Source organism: Zea mays, chromosome 6, assembly GCF_902167145.1.
Source record: "Zea mays cultivar B73 chromosome 6, Zm-B73-REFERENCE-NAM-5.0, whole genome shotgun sequence".
NCBI lineage: Eukaryota > Viridiplantae > Streptophyta > Magnoliopsida > Poales > Poaceae > Zea > Zea mays.
This window is the reverse complement of record NC_050101.1, coordinates 46,481,842-46,496,579: the sequence shown is the minus strand read 5'-3', so window position 1 is coordinate 46,496,579 and position 14,738 is coordinate 46,481,842. Positions and strand designations below refer to the sequence as shown.

At 52.2% G+C, this 14,738-nt stretch overlaps 1 protein-coding gene across 1 annotated transcript in view; it reads left to right on the top strand.

Annotated features, from left to right (window-relative positions):
• Positions 1–14,738, top strand: part of LOC103631022 (uncharacterized protein At2g37660, chloroplastic) — a 58,165-nt gene that overhangs the window by 595 nt on the left and 42,832 nt on the right. The window lies entirely within an intron of this gene.

The following is a 14,738-nucleotide window of genomic DNA, read 5'->3' as shown; positions in this document are numbered from 1 at the left end:
TTGAAAACTAAAACAGAAAAGAGAAGAAAACAGAAAATAAAAGAAAAGAAAAAGAAAACCCTAGCTGGGCCGCCCTTCTCCTTTTCGGCCCACCATCTCCCCACTCCTGCGCCAGCCCAGTCCTTGCTCCCTTGCGCGTCGGCGTCACTGTGAGGTGGGCCCTGCGCCGTCAGGATCTCCTTCTTCCGCGCAACAGCCCGCGCATCGCGCGCACAGAACGTGAGTCCGTCGCCGCGGACTCCGTGGGCGCGAGCTCAACCACCTCCGCGATCTCCCCGGTTCCGTTCGGATGCCCGACCATTGGGTTATAAGACCCAGGCGTTCGCGTCCGCTTTGACCAGCGCCTTTCCCCTCTGTTGTGCGCCCAGAACCCAGCCGCCATGGATCGAGCTCGCGAGCGGATCTCAACAACCAGCCGCGGAGCTCCCTCCATGGACGAGTCCCCGACCTTCCCTGTGAGCTCCCTCAAACCCAAGTGCGGGCGCCCCTGCGAGCTCTGTGGCTACGCGCGCTAGGCCTCCGCCATCTGTGGAGCCCGGCGTTGCCCCCTTCACCGCGCGCTGCTCATCCTCTTCCTTCTCCCCTCCTTGTCACCGCTCGGTGATCCGCTCGATGCCTCGCCAGAGCACGTGGATGTCGCGACGATCACCAATTCGGGGGTCAGGGCGTCGCGGCTGGGGCGATTTCTCGCCGACGTTCATGGGTTGCCGTGAACCCACTTCACGGCGTGGTACAGCGACTGTGCAGCCCTGATTGATGGTAAGAAGCCCCACTCTATTCACCGTATTCTCTGGAACGAGTAGATGTCGTCGATTTGGAGATTTGGGCAATGATGCGGGGGATGGTCATCGCGCCGGCGAGTAGCGCCGCCGTGGGGATTAGGGCGCCGTTGACTGGGCGCTAATCGGGTGGAAGACGGCGCCTCTGCCATTGATCAGCTAAGGGATGGCCTAGATTATATGCCTTAGTGACCGTCGGATCTACGATGATGGATGGAGGTAAGGGGATTTGTATCGATCGTAGATCGGAAATCCTGTGGCTGGCGCGGTTTAATGTTGGGTGTGGTTTCGGACCGCCCAGATCTAATCGTGCGGCCATGGTCGTCCGATACCCCTTTGGCCGTGACAAATTCTAAAAGAGCCCTCTGATTTCTGAAAAATAAACCCGCCGTCCTTGCGGATGTTGTTCTGAGTCTTGGGAACACTTGCGTAGGGGCCTCTGTACTCTACAGAATTTGTTGCGCGGTCCAGAGTGTAATAAAAATAAAGAAATAGTTCAGGAAATTGATTTTTAATACAAAAATAAATCCAGAAACTTGAATAAATCATATTAAATCCATTTTAGCTTCAATTTGAGTCATTCCAGTTGCAATAGTTTTGTATTAATATTGTTTATCACCTAGTACCTTTGTTTGACCATGAAACTTGAATTAAAATTGCTCAATTAAATTAATCTATTCTAGGTGCTAAATAATTTCAGAAATTCATAACTCAATATCCGTAACTTCGTTTTGATCCATTCTAGTTGCATTAGTCTCACAATAATTGTTGGGGCGAAGGCAAAGCCGCCACCCTTCGCTCGAGGCCTTCGCCGCAGTCGCCTGTCCGACGGAGACAAAACGGGTAGGGACACCCTTCGCTCGGTACGGCATCAGACGAAGGCCTGCGACGAGGTCTCCCCACCGTGCGGCCTCGTCTAGTTCGGAGGCCCACGTGCGATCCGGCCCATTGTAACGGGCCCTGCGTGGCCGCTGTGCATTACGGGCCTCATTTGTAAAGGCATTCCTGTAATTACAGTCTGTAACCCTGCTTTATGAGAAAATTCTGGGGATAACCTAGGTAGCTGAGGGCACATGCGTCCTTAACACAAGGCGCTGGGCACTCAGGTACCTATAAATACCCCCGCACAGTGCCCGTGAGAGGCCAGATTAACAGAGCTACTGCCTTCTAGCACGTAACCCTGTTGTCATCACTGTTCACCCTTGTTGGCCTCCTTGCGACTGAGAGCAAGTTCCAACATTTGGTGCCCACCGTTCGTGCTACGAGAAAACCACCCGCGATGGCACCCAAGAGAGCTAACCCGAAGGCTGACGAGGCTGCGAAGGCAGCACTGCTCGCCGCAAGAAAGGGCAAGGCCCTCGCCCTGACCCAATCCACCCACCAAGAGGCCACCGAAGACAATGTTCCCCGCACCTGCGAAGACAACACTTTCCGCACCTGCGACCCTGAAGGACAATCGCAGCCACCCCCAGGCTTCGCCACACTGGAGGGCGCGGACCTCACCGAGGATGGTGAAGTCCTCGGCGTCTCAGCGGAAGAACAGCTACAGCTGCGCGCCCTACGCCTCAAGAACCGCAATCTCCAGAGGCAGAAAGAGATACTGGAAGCCAAGCGCCAGCGTGTGTCCGCACTAACCAAAGTGCGGCAAATGATACGCGATGAAGAGCAGAAGGCCCAAGACCTCGAGCGGGAGATCGCGCTGATGCAGCGCGAAGGCCACCTTGGCCTGCAGCATGGGCCACCCCTCCAGCAGCGCGCACAACTGGAAGACACGCGCGAAGGCCACCTCGGCCTGCAGCATGGGCCACCCCTGCAACACCGAGCACAACCGGAAGACCCGCGCTTCCCTCAGCACGACCACACCTTCCAGCACGCCGCGCCATTCCAAGGGGTCAACTATCTCGACGAGCGAAGTCCCCTGGCGCCACACCTGCAAGTGACGCCTTGGCCAGCTAACTTCCGAGCAGGGACATATCCCAAGTACAACGGCAGCACCGACCCGGCGCAATACATAATGAGTTATCAGGTCGCCGTCGCATCCGCCGGAGGGGACGACGCCACAATGGCGAAGTCTTTCATCATCGCCCTAGAGGGCCCAGCTCTCACCTAGTTCACCAGATTGCCCCCGCTGTCCATTGATTCCTGGAGAAGTCTCAGGGACAAGTTCCTGCTCAACTTCCAAGGGTACCGCCCAGACACCGACGCCTTGGCCGAGCTCTCGCTTTGCAAGCAGCTGGAAAAGGAGACTCTGCGGGAGTATTACCGCAAATTTTTAACACTCAAGTCACAGCTTCCTTCCGTTGATGATCAGATAGCCATCCACTACGCCATCAGTGGCCTTCGTGCCGGCGTCCTCTACAGCCACTGTATCAGAGATCCGCCCAAAAACCTCCAGGAGCTATATCAGCTCTTTGAAAAATATGCCAAATCCGAAGAGCTCCACCAGCGCAAGGTTGAGTCACAGCGGAAACCCAAAGATGCCCCACAGTCCAGCCGCACGTGGACGAGAACTCCGCAGCCAGACTCCGGTCGAGACGGCTGCAGTCAGCAGCAAGTGCACAACATCGCCAACCAGCATCCTGCTGATGACCCCCTCGTCGCCAGGAATATCCCCCCCAGGGCCGCGGAAATGGAACTCGCGGTAGGGGCCAAGGGCGGGCGCAACCGCCGCGCCGATTCTACTGCCTCTTCCACGGCGAAGATTGCGCCCACCAAACCAAAGACTGCCCCGAAACGAAGGCCACCAGAGACAGAATGGCACGGGCGCAGCCAGCCGACAACCCCAGAATTGTCGCGCACAACTACCAGCAACCCCCTCCACCATATATCCACGCTCCCGCCCCGCATCCACCGCACCACGCTTACCAACACCATCAGGAAGTACAAATCGTACCTCCTCCACCCCCACCACCACACCAGCAACACCAAAACATCCCCCATGCCCCAAAGCAGGAAGACTTCGCCGATCAACCATATCGCGGAGTCATCCACATGATAACTGGGGGGTCCAGCACAGACTTCGACACCAAGCGGCAGAAGCGGGACCACTACCGCAGCATCAACCATGTCGCCGTCACTGGCCCAGTCGTGCAGACAAAGTGGTCCCACATACCGCTAACCTTCGACGCACGAGACGTCGACCTGCGCAGCGCCCCCCACTGCGACGCCATGGTTATCAATTGCAGCGTGGCAGGCTGGGACCTGCACAAAGTCCTAGTTGACAACGGCAGTCAGGCGGACATCATCTTCCTTCACGCCTTCGATCGCATGGGCATAAGCCACAGCCTGCTTAAGCCTTCGGACAACCCGTTGTATGGCTTCGGCGGCAAGGGCACCTTCCCCGTCGGCAAAATAGAGCTGCCTCTCTCCTTCGGTGTAGCACCCAATGCCCGAAGTGAGCAAATAACCTTTGATATCGTGGACATGGTATATCCTTACAATGCCATCATGGGCCGAGGCTCCATCAATAAGTTTGAAGCAGCCATTCACGGACTGTACCTATGTATGAAGATACCAGGTCCGTTAGGCGTCATCACAGTCTTCGGCAATCAACAGACTGCGCGCAACATAGAGCGGGACTTCGTGCCCGGTCAACGAAACGTGCACTGCCTCACGGCCCAGCGCGAGGTCCCCGCGCCCGCCAGCCCAACCAACAAGCAGCACGACAAGGCACAGCTGCAGAGCAACGACGGGACCAAGACTGTCCCCCTCGACCAGGCCACGCCCAGGCAGACAGTCATCATAAGCGAAGACCTTACTTCGCATGAAGAAGAGAAGCTCCTCTGCTGCCTATCCAAGAACAAAGATGTCTTCGCCTGGTCGGCCCTCGATCTGGTCGGGGTTAGCCGTTCAATAATTGAGCACAGTCTGGGAATCGACCCTTCGGTAAGGCCGAAGAAATAGCGGCTTCGCAAGATGTCCGATGAGAAGACGGAGGCCGCCAAGGCAGAAGTGCACCGCCTCCTGGAAGCCAAATTCATCGAGCCGGTGGCTTACCCCACATGGCTCTCCAATGTCGTGATGGTGCAGAAAAAAAGCGGGAAGTGGCGAATGTGCATCGACTTCACCAGTCTCAATAAAGCCTGCCCGAAGGACAATTTCCCGTTGCCGCGGATCGACAAAATAGTCGATAGCGCGGCCGGATGCGAAGTCATGTCCCTCCTCGACTGCTTCTCCGGTTACCACCAGATATACATGAAGGAAGAAGACAAGGCTAGCACCAACTTTATAACACCCTTCGGCACATATTGCTTCATCAGAATGCCGGAGGGACTCAAGAACGCTGGGTCCACCTTTTTTAGGCTTACCAAAACAGTGCTCGAAGGGCAAGTTGGCAGAAACATATTCACATATGTGGACGACATTGTTGTCGCCAGCAAGAGCAAGGAGGACCACCTCGCCGACCTCGCCGAAACATTCACGAACATGCGAGACGCACAACTCCGCCTAAACCCGGAAAAGTGCGTCTTCGGCGTTCGCCAAGGCAAAATATTGGGCTACCTGGTATCACACCGCGGCATCGAGGCCAACCCAGCAAAGATTCAGGCCATCATAGACATGACGCCTCCGCAGTCCGTTAGGGACGTCCAGCGCCTGACAGGCAGATTGGCCGCTCTCAACAGATTCATCTCCAGGTCCGCCGAGCGAAGTCTCCCCTTCCTCAAGACACTCCGTGGTGCAAAGGACTTTGCCTGGGGACCAGAGCAGGCGGCGGCCTTCGCCTCATTAAAACAGTACCTGACAGAGTTGGCCGTCCTTACCAGCCCCGACCCCTCGCTCCCCCTGCTGCTCTACGTCGCGGCTTCGCCACATGCAGTCAGCGCGGCACTAGTGCAGGAGCAGACCGTCGGGGGTGCGGTTCGGCAGTGCCCCGTGTACTATGTCTCCGAAGTGCTGTCACCGTCCAAGTGCAACATGACAGAGCTGGAGAAGATTGCCTACGCAGTCGTCATGTCTTCGCGCAAACTGCGCCATTACTTCGAAGCATTCAAGGTCCGAGTCACCTCAACAGGGGACTCGGCGAATTATTCAGAAACCCGGAGGCATCGGTGAGGATTGCCAAGTGGGCGGCCGAACTCTCCGGCTACCACATCTGCTTCGAGCCCAAGACAGCTATCAAGTCTCAAGTCCTGGCAGACTTCGTTGTCGACTGGACTGGGCCAACAACACAGCCAGACCCGCCCGTAGAGAAGATTTGGACGATCCATTGCGACGGCGCATGGTGCCATGCGGGGGCAGGCGTCGCTGCAGTCATCACCTCACCAATCGGGGTCAAGCACAGATATGCAGCACGCCTCAACTTCAATCTGGAATCCGACAGATGCACAAATAATATAGCAGAATACGAAGCAGTCATCCTCGGCCTCCGCAAGCTAAGGGCCCTCGGAGTCACCACCTGCATCATCAAAACAGACTCCAAGGTAGTTGCCGGCCAAGTCGAAAAAGACTATGCAGCAAAGGACCCCACGCTCATGCAGTACCTCGCGGCCATCTGAAGTCTCGAGAAGCAATTCAAGGGGTTCACCTTGCAGCATGTGGATCGGGCCAAGAATGAAGAGGCCGACGCATTGGCCAAGGCTGCCGCCAGAGGCGAATCTCTGCCCTCCGACGTGTTCTTTCATGTCATCAGCACGCCAGCCGTCCGGAGCCCCGAAGGGCTCCAAATAACCAATGACAGCGAGGGCCACCGCATAGTCAACCTTATCATGACCGAAGACTGGCGGGCACCAATAACCCTGTTCCTACAGGGGTACTATCATCCAACCGACGTTAGCGAGGCCAAGCGCCTCAGACATCGAAGCCGGGACTTCGCACTGATTGAAGGCCAACTCTACAAGAAAGGGGTCAGTCAGCCAATGCTGAAGTGCGTCACCGAAACCGAAGGCATGCAAATCCTACGTGAAGTCCACAGTGGCACGTGCGGCTCACACGCAGGGCCAAGGGCCCTAGCTGCTAAGGTTATCCGCCAGGGCTTTTACTGGCCCGCAATGATCTGCGCCGCGAATCGGGTCACAAGGTCCTGTGAAGCCTGCCAGAAGTTTTCCCCTCGGTCAGGCAGCCCCTCGCAGTATACAAAGCTGATCGTCCATACATGGCCTCTCCAGCGCTGGGGCCTGGACATTGTCGGGCCCCTACCCACCGCTCAGGGAAACCTCAAGTTCGCCTTCGTCGCTGTCGAGTACTTCACCAAATGGATCGAGGCGAGGGCTGTTTCTACAATAACATCGAAGACTGCCCAAAAATTCTTCTGGCAAAACATTGTTTGCCGCTTCGGAGTACCGTCCGAACTAACAGTTGACAACGGCAAGCAGTTTGACAGCCAAGACTTCAAGGATTTTTGTTTCTCCATCGGCACCAAGCTTGCCTTCGCCTCAGTCTATCATCCGCAGTCCAACGGGGTCGTGGAACGCGCCAATGGGAAAATCTTCACAGCTGTCAAGAAGATGCTCCTTGATGAGAAAAAGGGCAGATGGACCGATTTGTTACCTGAGGCAGTCTGGGCACTAAACACGACTGAGTGCAGGGCGACTGGGTTCACTCCCTTTCGCCTTCTATACGGATCGGAGGCCATGACCCCGCAAGAAATAAAGCATGGGTCCCCGCAAACAGTCCCGTCAGCCGTCCCTGACGTGGACGAGCCAACTTCAAAGGATCTCATTGATGGAGACCGAGTCTTCGCCCTACAGGCCCTAAACAAATATCAAGCCCAGACCAAAGCATGGCGCGACCACACAGTCATCCCGAGGGAGTTCAGCGAAGGGGACCTCGTACTCGTCCGGACAGCTCGGACGGAGTCCAAGGGCAAGCTGGAGCCCAAGTGGGAGGGCCCCTTCATAGTCAAGACAAAAGCTTCCCCCAGCGCTTACAGGCTCACAACGCCAAACGCCGAGGACCTGGAGCACTCCTGGAACATCGACAACCTCCGCAAATTTTTTGTTTGATTCCTCAGGGCCGATTTCGCCCTTGTAATCCGCAAAAACAATCTTGTACCAGCCCGCACTTTTTTCCTCCCGGGGGGTGAGGTTTTTAACGAGGCGGAGCCATGTAATATATGTGTGAAAAACCCCCGCAAAAACATGCGTCGAAAAAAGACCGCGACGACGGTCTTCGACATTCGACCAATACGAGGTCACCGCAAGGCTAAGCGCTAGCCACCCTCGCGTGCGACAAATCCGCGCAGAAGTCGCCTAAGGGTGCAGCCGGACTAGCACAACAAGTGCGAAAAAACCGAAGTCTACCGCGTAGACTGTCCGCGCAGAAGTCGCCTAAGGGTGCAGCCGGACTAGCACAACAAGTGCGAAAAAACCAAAGTCTACCGCGTAGACTGTCCGCGCAGAAGTCGCCTAAGGGTGCAGCCGGACTAGCACAACAAGTGCGAAAAAACCGAAGTCTACCGCGTAGACTGTCCGCGCAGAAGCCGCCTAAGGGTGCAGCCGGACTAGCACAACAAGTGCGAAAAAACCGAAGTCTACCACGAAGACTGTCCGTGCAGAAGTCGCCTTAGGGTGCAGCCGGACTAGCACAACAAATGCAGAAACGACAACATCACACCGTCCGCGCCAAGACTGACTACAATCACACCAGCACAGCATAACAAGACACACAGCTACATCATACAAGCCTTTACACATATACAAGCGAGGGCACCACACTCTACATCGGCTCAACCTTAGGAATAATTCCCATCTCCCTATAATTAAATAACATTATCCTAAGCTCTTCACCCGCAAAAAGACTTCGCAGTTCCCCTTCACCTGTACTCTCGGCGGCCGGCAAAGACAGCAGTTCCCGCCGGCCAGCCCTACTCACATGAAGCCGAGCCCCCTCCGCCCCACTAACTCTACGCTTTGCAACCGCCCTTCGTCGTCGTCGCCCGGTACTAGGACCCGGCACATCTCCTGCGTCCGCGGCGTGCGGCGAGGCCTCCGCCGCAGCCACATCCAAGGCCGCAAAGTAGTCCAAATCCTCCTCCGACGACTCCTCAGTCCACTCAACCGAGCTCCCAGAGTCAGCAAAATCAGAAAACTCAGATGAAGATCCACCACATTCATTACCACCTTCCGCGGTCGAAGCCGCCAAAAATTTAGTAGTAGCGGTTGCGTGCGCAGGCCCAAAATCTTGAACCTGCGCAGCAACCAAAATTCAGCAACATAGACAAATTTCCCCAACCCTCTACACCCACTACGCCACCTGCGAAGGCCCTGACGTTGCGGGAGCCTCCGCCGTTGCTTCCGCTGCTGTTTCCGCCGCCACCGCCACGGGATCTTCAGCACTCGGCGCAGCAGCTGCGGGGGCATCAGGCGCACCTTCGGCAACCTCCGGGGGCAGGTCTTCTCCGGCCGCAGTGGATGCGGAGGCATCCGGTGCGTCTTCCGCAGTCTCCGGGTGTGACACCCCAGTGTCACCTAGGGTTTCTCTTAAAAAGCCAAACCAAGAACCATTATTTCATGTAAACCAAAGTAAGCATGAGCATCAAAATAACTTAAGTAAGAAAGAATTCACCAAGTATATGCTTAAAAGTGTCATGATCAAGACAATTGAGTCTCTTAAAGGATAAGAATATGCAACCCTAATTAAGAACCCTAAGTGAACCCCATGAACAAAATTCAAGAAAATAAGCAAAAGGGAATGAAAAGTTTAAAATTTTGAGTTGAGCCAATTATATAAGTTAAAGTATATGTGATAAGCAACAAGATAGATTGAGAAAGCTTAGCCAAAATAATTCAAGAAAACCCCCAAATCAAGCTTCTTTTGTTGGGACTCATTGGGAATTCTGAATTTCAGAATTCTGAAATTCAGACCTTGAGCCAAAGATCAGGGATGTTCACCTTGATCCCTAACTCGAATCCTAATGGCCCCATTGACAAAATTGTGTCTAACTAACCCCTCTGTCGTGTGCCAGAAGATGGCATTGGGACGCGAGCCCTAGACACGACAAAACTTGGGATTTGCCTCGGGTTTGGGCAGGGAGACAGACCAGATTTCCTGGCTCCATATCTCTGCAACCAGTAGGCAAAATCCTATGACCTCCACACAAGAATGGTAGCTTGTAGGGAGGAGAAGAGGTTTTGTGCACTGACAAAGGCGAGAGCAGGCTCGGATGAGCGACCACACGCGCCAGAGCTTGGGCAGAACGCACGGGCACACGTGTTCGACCCTGGTCGGCACGCCAGAGCTCGCCCAACCCGCGCGCGCGCTCGCCCCGGCGTCCGGTCAAGTCCGCCGCGCGCCCACGCCCTCGGCCGTGCCCGCCCGCGCCTATAAAGCCTCCCCGGGCGCACCTCTCTTCGCCTCGCACTCACCCTCACCGGCTAGCCACCGTTCCTTAGCTCCGGCGAGCTCATTTCTGCCCGCCATTGCCGCCAGAGCTACGGCCGCCGTGGCCAGCCCACTCCAGCCACCCTCCAGCCCAACCAGTGCTTCGACTAGCTCCGCCAGTAGCCCGTGAAGCTTGCCAAGCCCTCGGACCCGACCGGACTTCACCGGAGGCCCGAGATCAACCTCACCGGACTTCGGTCTTCCGCCGCCGCGCGTGGACCGAGCTATCCAGTGAGTCTCCGCCCGATTCCTTTCGCTCATGTCTTCTCTGGCATCCCGTGGACCTCCCTGACCTATTTGATTGAACTATCTCGCCGTGACCAGGCCGGTCTCCTCGCCGCCGACGAGCATCCCCGCCTGCGCGCGTGGACCGACCGACTCCGGCCACCTCCGACGGTGTTCCGCACACCGTTGTGATCCCCGCGACCTCCCCTTCACCCTCGACCACTTCACCGGAACAGTCTCGCCGCCGGTAAGCCCCTCCGCCCTTTTCTTCGCCGCGGCTACTGTTTAAGGTAGAAGGACCTCGGGTTAGGTTCTGTAGAACCCGAGGGGTTTTTCGTAATGTCAGCGACTCATGTGAATAGTAACCTAAGGACTGAATTGCGAGGAAAACTTAGAAAACCGCCAGGGACCCCAGTGCAAAGTGGATTTCCATTTAATCAATTTTGTTATTTCTTTTTAAAATGACCAGAGAACTTAGAAAATCCATAACTTGATGAAATCTTAATGAAAAGCTGTCAAACCAATTTTGCTAGCTCTGGAATTTTATGACCTATCATTTAAAAATAGTGAACCATATGCTTTCTGTTCTAAATTTTAGAGTTTAAAATTAAAAACAGAAACCCCCTAAACCTTGTTTAATTAAGGAAAATTAGTTTTTCTTGTGTGCTGAACTTAAGAAAATTTGTAGATGCGTATACCTTAATTAGACACTGTTTAAAAATAGTAGGAGCCCCAGCATTAGAGATTATGATGTAGTTATTCATTTAAAGCCATTTTGTCCAAAACTTAGAGAAAATCAGAAAGGCCTTAGAGATTAATGAACAGTGATTAGTAATATTTTTCCTAGATTACTTATGCAACAGAGAACCTAGGAAAAATGCAGAGACCATTAATTTGGACCAGTTTCTAATTAAGATGCTTTAATTAGCATTATGTAGACTGAAAATCAATTATTAGAATTGCAAAACTATAACCAAAGTGGTTAAGAAAAATCCAGTGAACTTATAACCACCAGAGCCCCACTACAAAAATACAGAGCACCCCAGCCTAACTTTTTAAGTAGGGAAAATAAATACAGAATGATAATAAGGCATTTTCCCACTAAATCATGAGCAACCCCAAATAATGTGATAATAGGCAACCAAAATTTTGCCAAGTCCAGGATGAGATAAACCACCAGAGAAAAATACAAACCCATGAAAAAGAAGTGAACCCATGCCTTTTGCTAGTAAGTTGTGAGAAAGGCCATTTAGCTCAAATAATGCAAACCACCCCTTCCCTTAGGCAAAAGGAAGCCAAACTCCAAAATGATTGCTCTTGCACAAAATGCTAGCTAAGAAAAATAAGAACTCTATTGTTTGATGTTTTTCGAGTATAGTGGTAGTAGAAAGCACCCCTTTGGCTAGAAACCTTAAGAAAATCATAAGAAAATAATTAAAGGGTATTAATGACTAGAAATTTGTATCAAGTCATGTTATAACACCTAAAAGCCAGCAAAAATAAGCTTTTGAGAATTACCCACTGTTAAATAATAGTTGTAGTTCAAAGTACCCTTTCTGCCCTAAAATTTGGTAATTTTGTCCAGAGAAAACCCTTCACTTTCTGAACCCCAAATTTTGAGACAGAGAATCATACACCAGTAACAAGCCACTGTAATTTTTGCAGAATTTTTGGAATTTTATAAGAGCAACTTGTAGTTCAAACCTACTCCAAAACATTAAAGAGAATAAAAGAAAAGAGAAGAAGAAATAAACCTCATCCCAATAAGACTAACCCAATTTACCAAGTATACCACTAAAGGGTTTTACATAAGTAAAGTTAACTGGTTTTAACTCAAAAGATCATACATCTTTAAAGTTATAAATTCTAAAGCACATATCATATCATGCATATATCTTACGCATTGCATTCATTAGATTGTAATCTTGCCGACGGAGAGTACGTTCTCATCCCCGAGCAAGGACCTACCCAAGAGGAGGACCAGGAGCAGGCTTCAGAGGCTGCTATTGAGGATCTCCCCGCAGCCCCAGCAATTGAAGGCAAGCCCCGGTTTTATGCATAACCATGTTATTATATGCTACTTTACTACACTTAATGCTTGTAGGATTGCAATGTGCACTTAAGTGTAGGAGTTGCTTGAAACCTCTAGCTGCATGAACTTAGGATTCCTTTTTGAGATGAATACTAGTATGCTAGGTCGAGTAGCTGCTTGCTAATCAGGATCTCGGTAGAAGTCGAGTGATTTTTCTAGCACTCGCGCGAGGTCAGGAATTGATTGTATTCATCTTGATAACGGGATATATGTTGGTCCGTGGACTTGGATCCAGGGAGGATGCCATGTCCATGAGACGGGAAAAAAATGAATTAAGGATTAATGTGTGGATACCTGAGTCAAGCTTTTGAACGTACTAAGCACATGCCGGGAAAAATGGTAACCGGTAAACCTAGTACCTGAGTGAAGCCGGGCGCGGACTTTATCCCTCAGGCGACCTGAGACAGGGTCTCCCATGCTAGCTATGGTGGGTACAAGTGCGGCCACTGCACGACGGCAGTCGGGGTCAGTGGAGCATTGTATGCCAAGGCGGTGAGGCCTGGACGCGAACGGGGAATCAATGGGGACGGTTGTCATGTGTGGGGTCGGAGTACCCTGACATGCCGTGTGTTTAGGTTTACCTTGCAAGGTTTAAAAACTCGATTCGAATCGTCTGCTTCTCGCAGCTAATGAGACTGCTTGATTCCTTGTACTGCATCGAGTAAGAAGTGAAATGTGGATTATATGAGATAACTTGTTGATTGAACTAATTGATTGTTACCATGTATGCTTAGAAGGAGCAAATCTAGCTAAGTTAATGATGGTAAAATTTGAAAAGCTAAAAGTTGATTTTAGAAACAGCCAGTGCTTTTGGCAAACCAAACCCCTCAGCCAAACAGCTGCATAGTCTAGAGGTAGAGGAGTAGACTCCTCACACCGGTTAAGTCTAGCTGAGTATTAGTATACTCAGCCTTGCTTGTGGCACCATTTTTGCAGGTACCATGCAGGATGTAGTTGATGGTGTGACTTGGCCTACCACCCTGCCACCGGGTTGGACGGTCGAGTGGGATGTTGCTCCGGCAGGAGAGGAGCATGAGGAGTAGTGGGCTAGGCCTTGCCCATTTCCTCATTACCGACGACATCGATTATCCGTTGCACTTTAATTTATGAACTTTATTCGCTACTCAAAAACTCCGATTTATGTAATAACTCAGTACTTAATTTGAGGTTTCCTGTTTTATTGTGTTTCTTCTGTGACTCACCTTCGAGTGAGATTGTGGGATTTGATCCTGGTTAAGTGGCTTCATCAGACTAGATCTGAGGGACTGACGGGTTATTCCGATTTAAGTGTGTTACGGCCCCTGAGGCGTGACTTAGGCACTTAAACTGGAATAATTCGGGCGGTTCTACCACAGCTGGTATCGGAGCAAATTTCGCCACAGAGAAGGGCAATAAACCAAGAATACCAATTTTCAAAATCTAAAACCTGCCTAGAAGCTACTACGGATCGTCAGGACTAGACCGCTAGACCTAGGACGAAAGGCCTTAGGCATAGAGGGAGAAATAGGTGGCTAACTAATTAGGCCCTGTGGGCCAATACTTATATTTTAGGATGCCCTAAAAAGGCACCCTATTTTCCTTTTGAGAGGCAACGTTTCTTTCCGCATGCATGCATTATAAAACATAAAGAGGAATTAAAATTGAGCTAACCCCCTTTTCTTCGAACCATCCGGCTCTCTTTTTCTTTTTCCTTCCACCATAATCTTTATCTTTGATTCCCTTCCGCAGATGAATTCACCCACCCCCGCCAGTGGAGGAGACTCTCGTTTCAGTTCTGACTTCCTTTCTCGCGATGGCTTTCCTTCCATCTTGTGGGAAGTGCTTAATTCCGCCGGTTACCCTACGCCCCCTTTGTACACGGTGCAGTTGTATGAGGAGCATCGGGTACCTCGTTGTCGGGTCTGGCTAACTTTGGAGGCTCATCCCCTTCAGCCGGGTTGGCGTTCTCTTGACTCTGAGACGATTGGACTCAGGACGGACGACACCGTTGAGGCAGCAGCCATGAAGACTCTGACGACTTTTTGTGGCTACCACCCCCTAGAGATGGTGATGCACCCCTTGGGACTCTTCCCCGCTGAGAAGAAGGATGATCCCATGTGGTGTAACCGCGTGAGCCATGTGAAGGATGTGTGGGCAATGTATCCTGACTTGGTCGGGAGGGTCACTGTTCAGTGCATGAGTGCGCTGTACCGCCTTCAGGCCCTTCAGAGCGATGCTATGACACTTCTTGCTAACACCGCTCAGGCTGCCAAGCTCACCCTCGACAGTCGGGAAGATTTTGTGGTCGACCTATCCACAGAGTTGGTGGAAAAGGATCTGCAGGT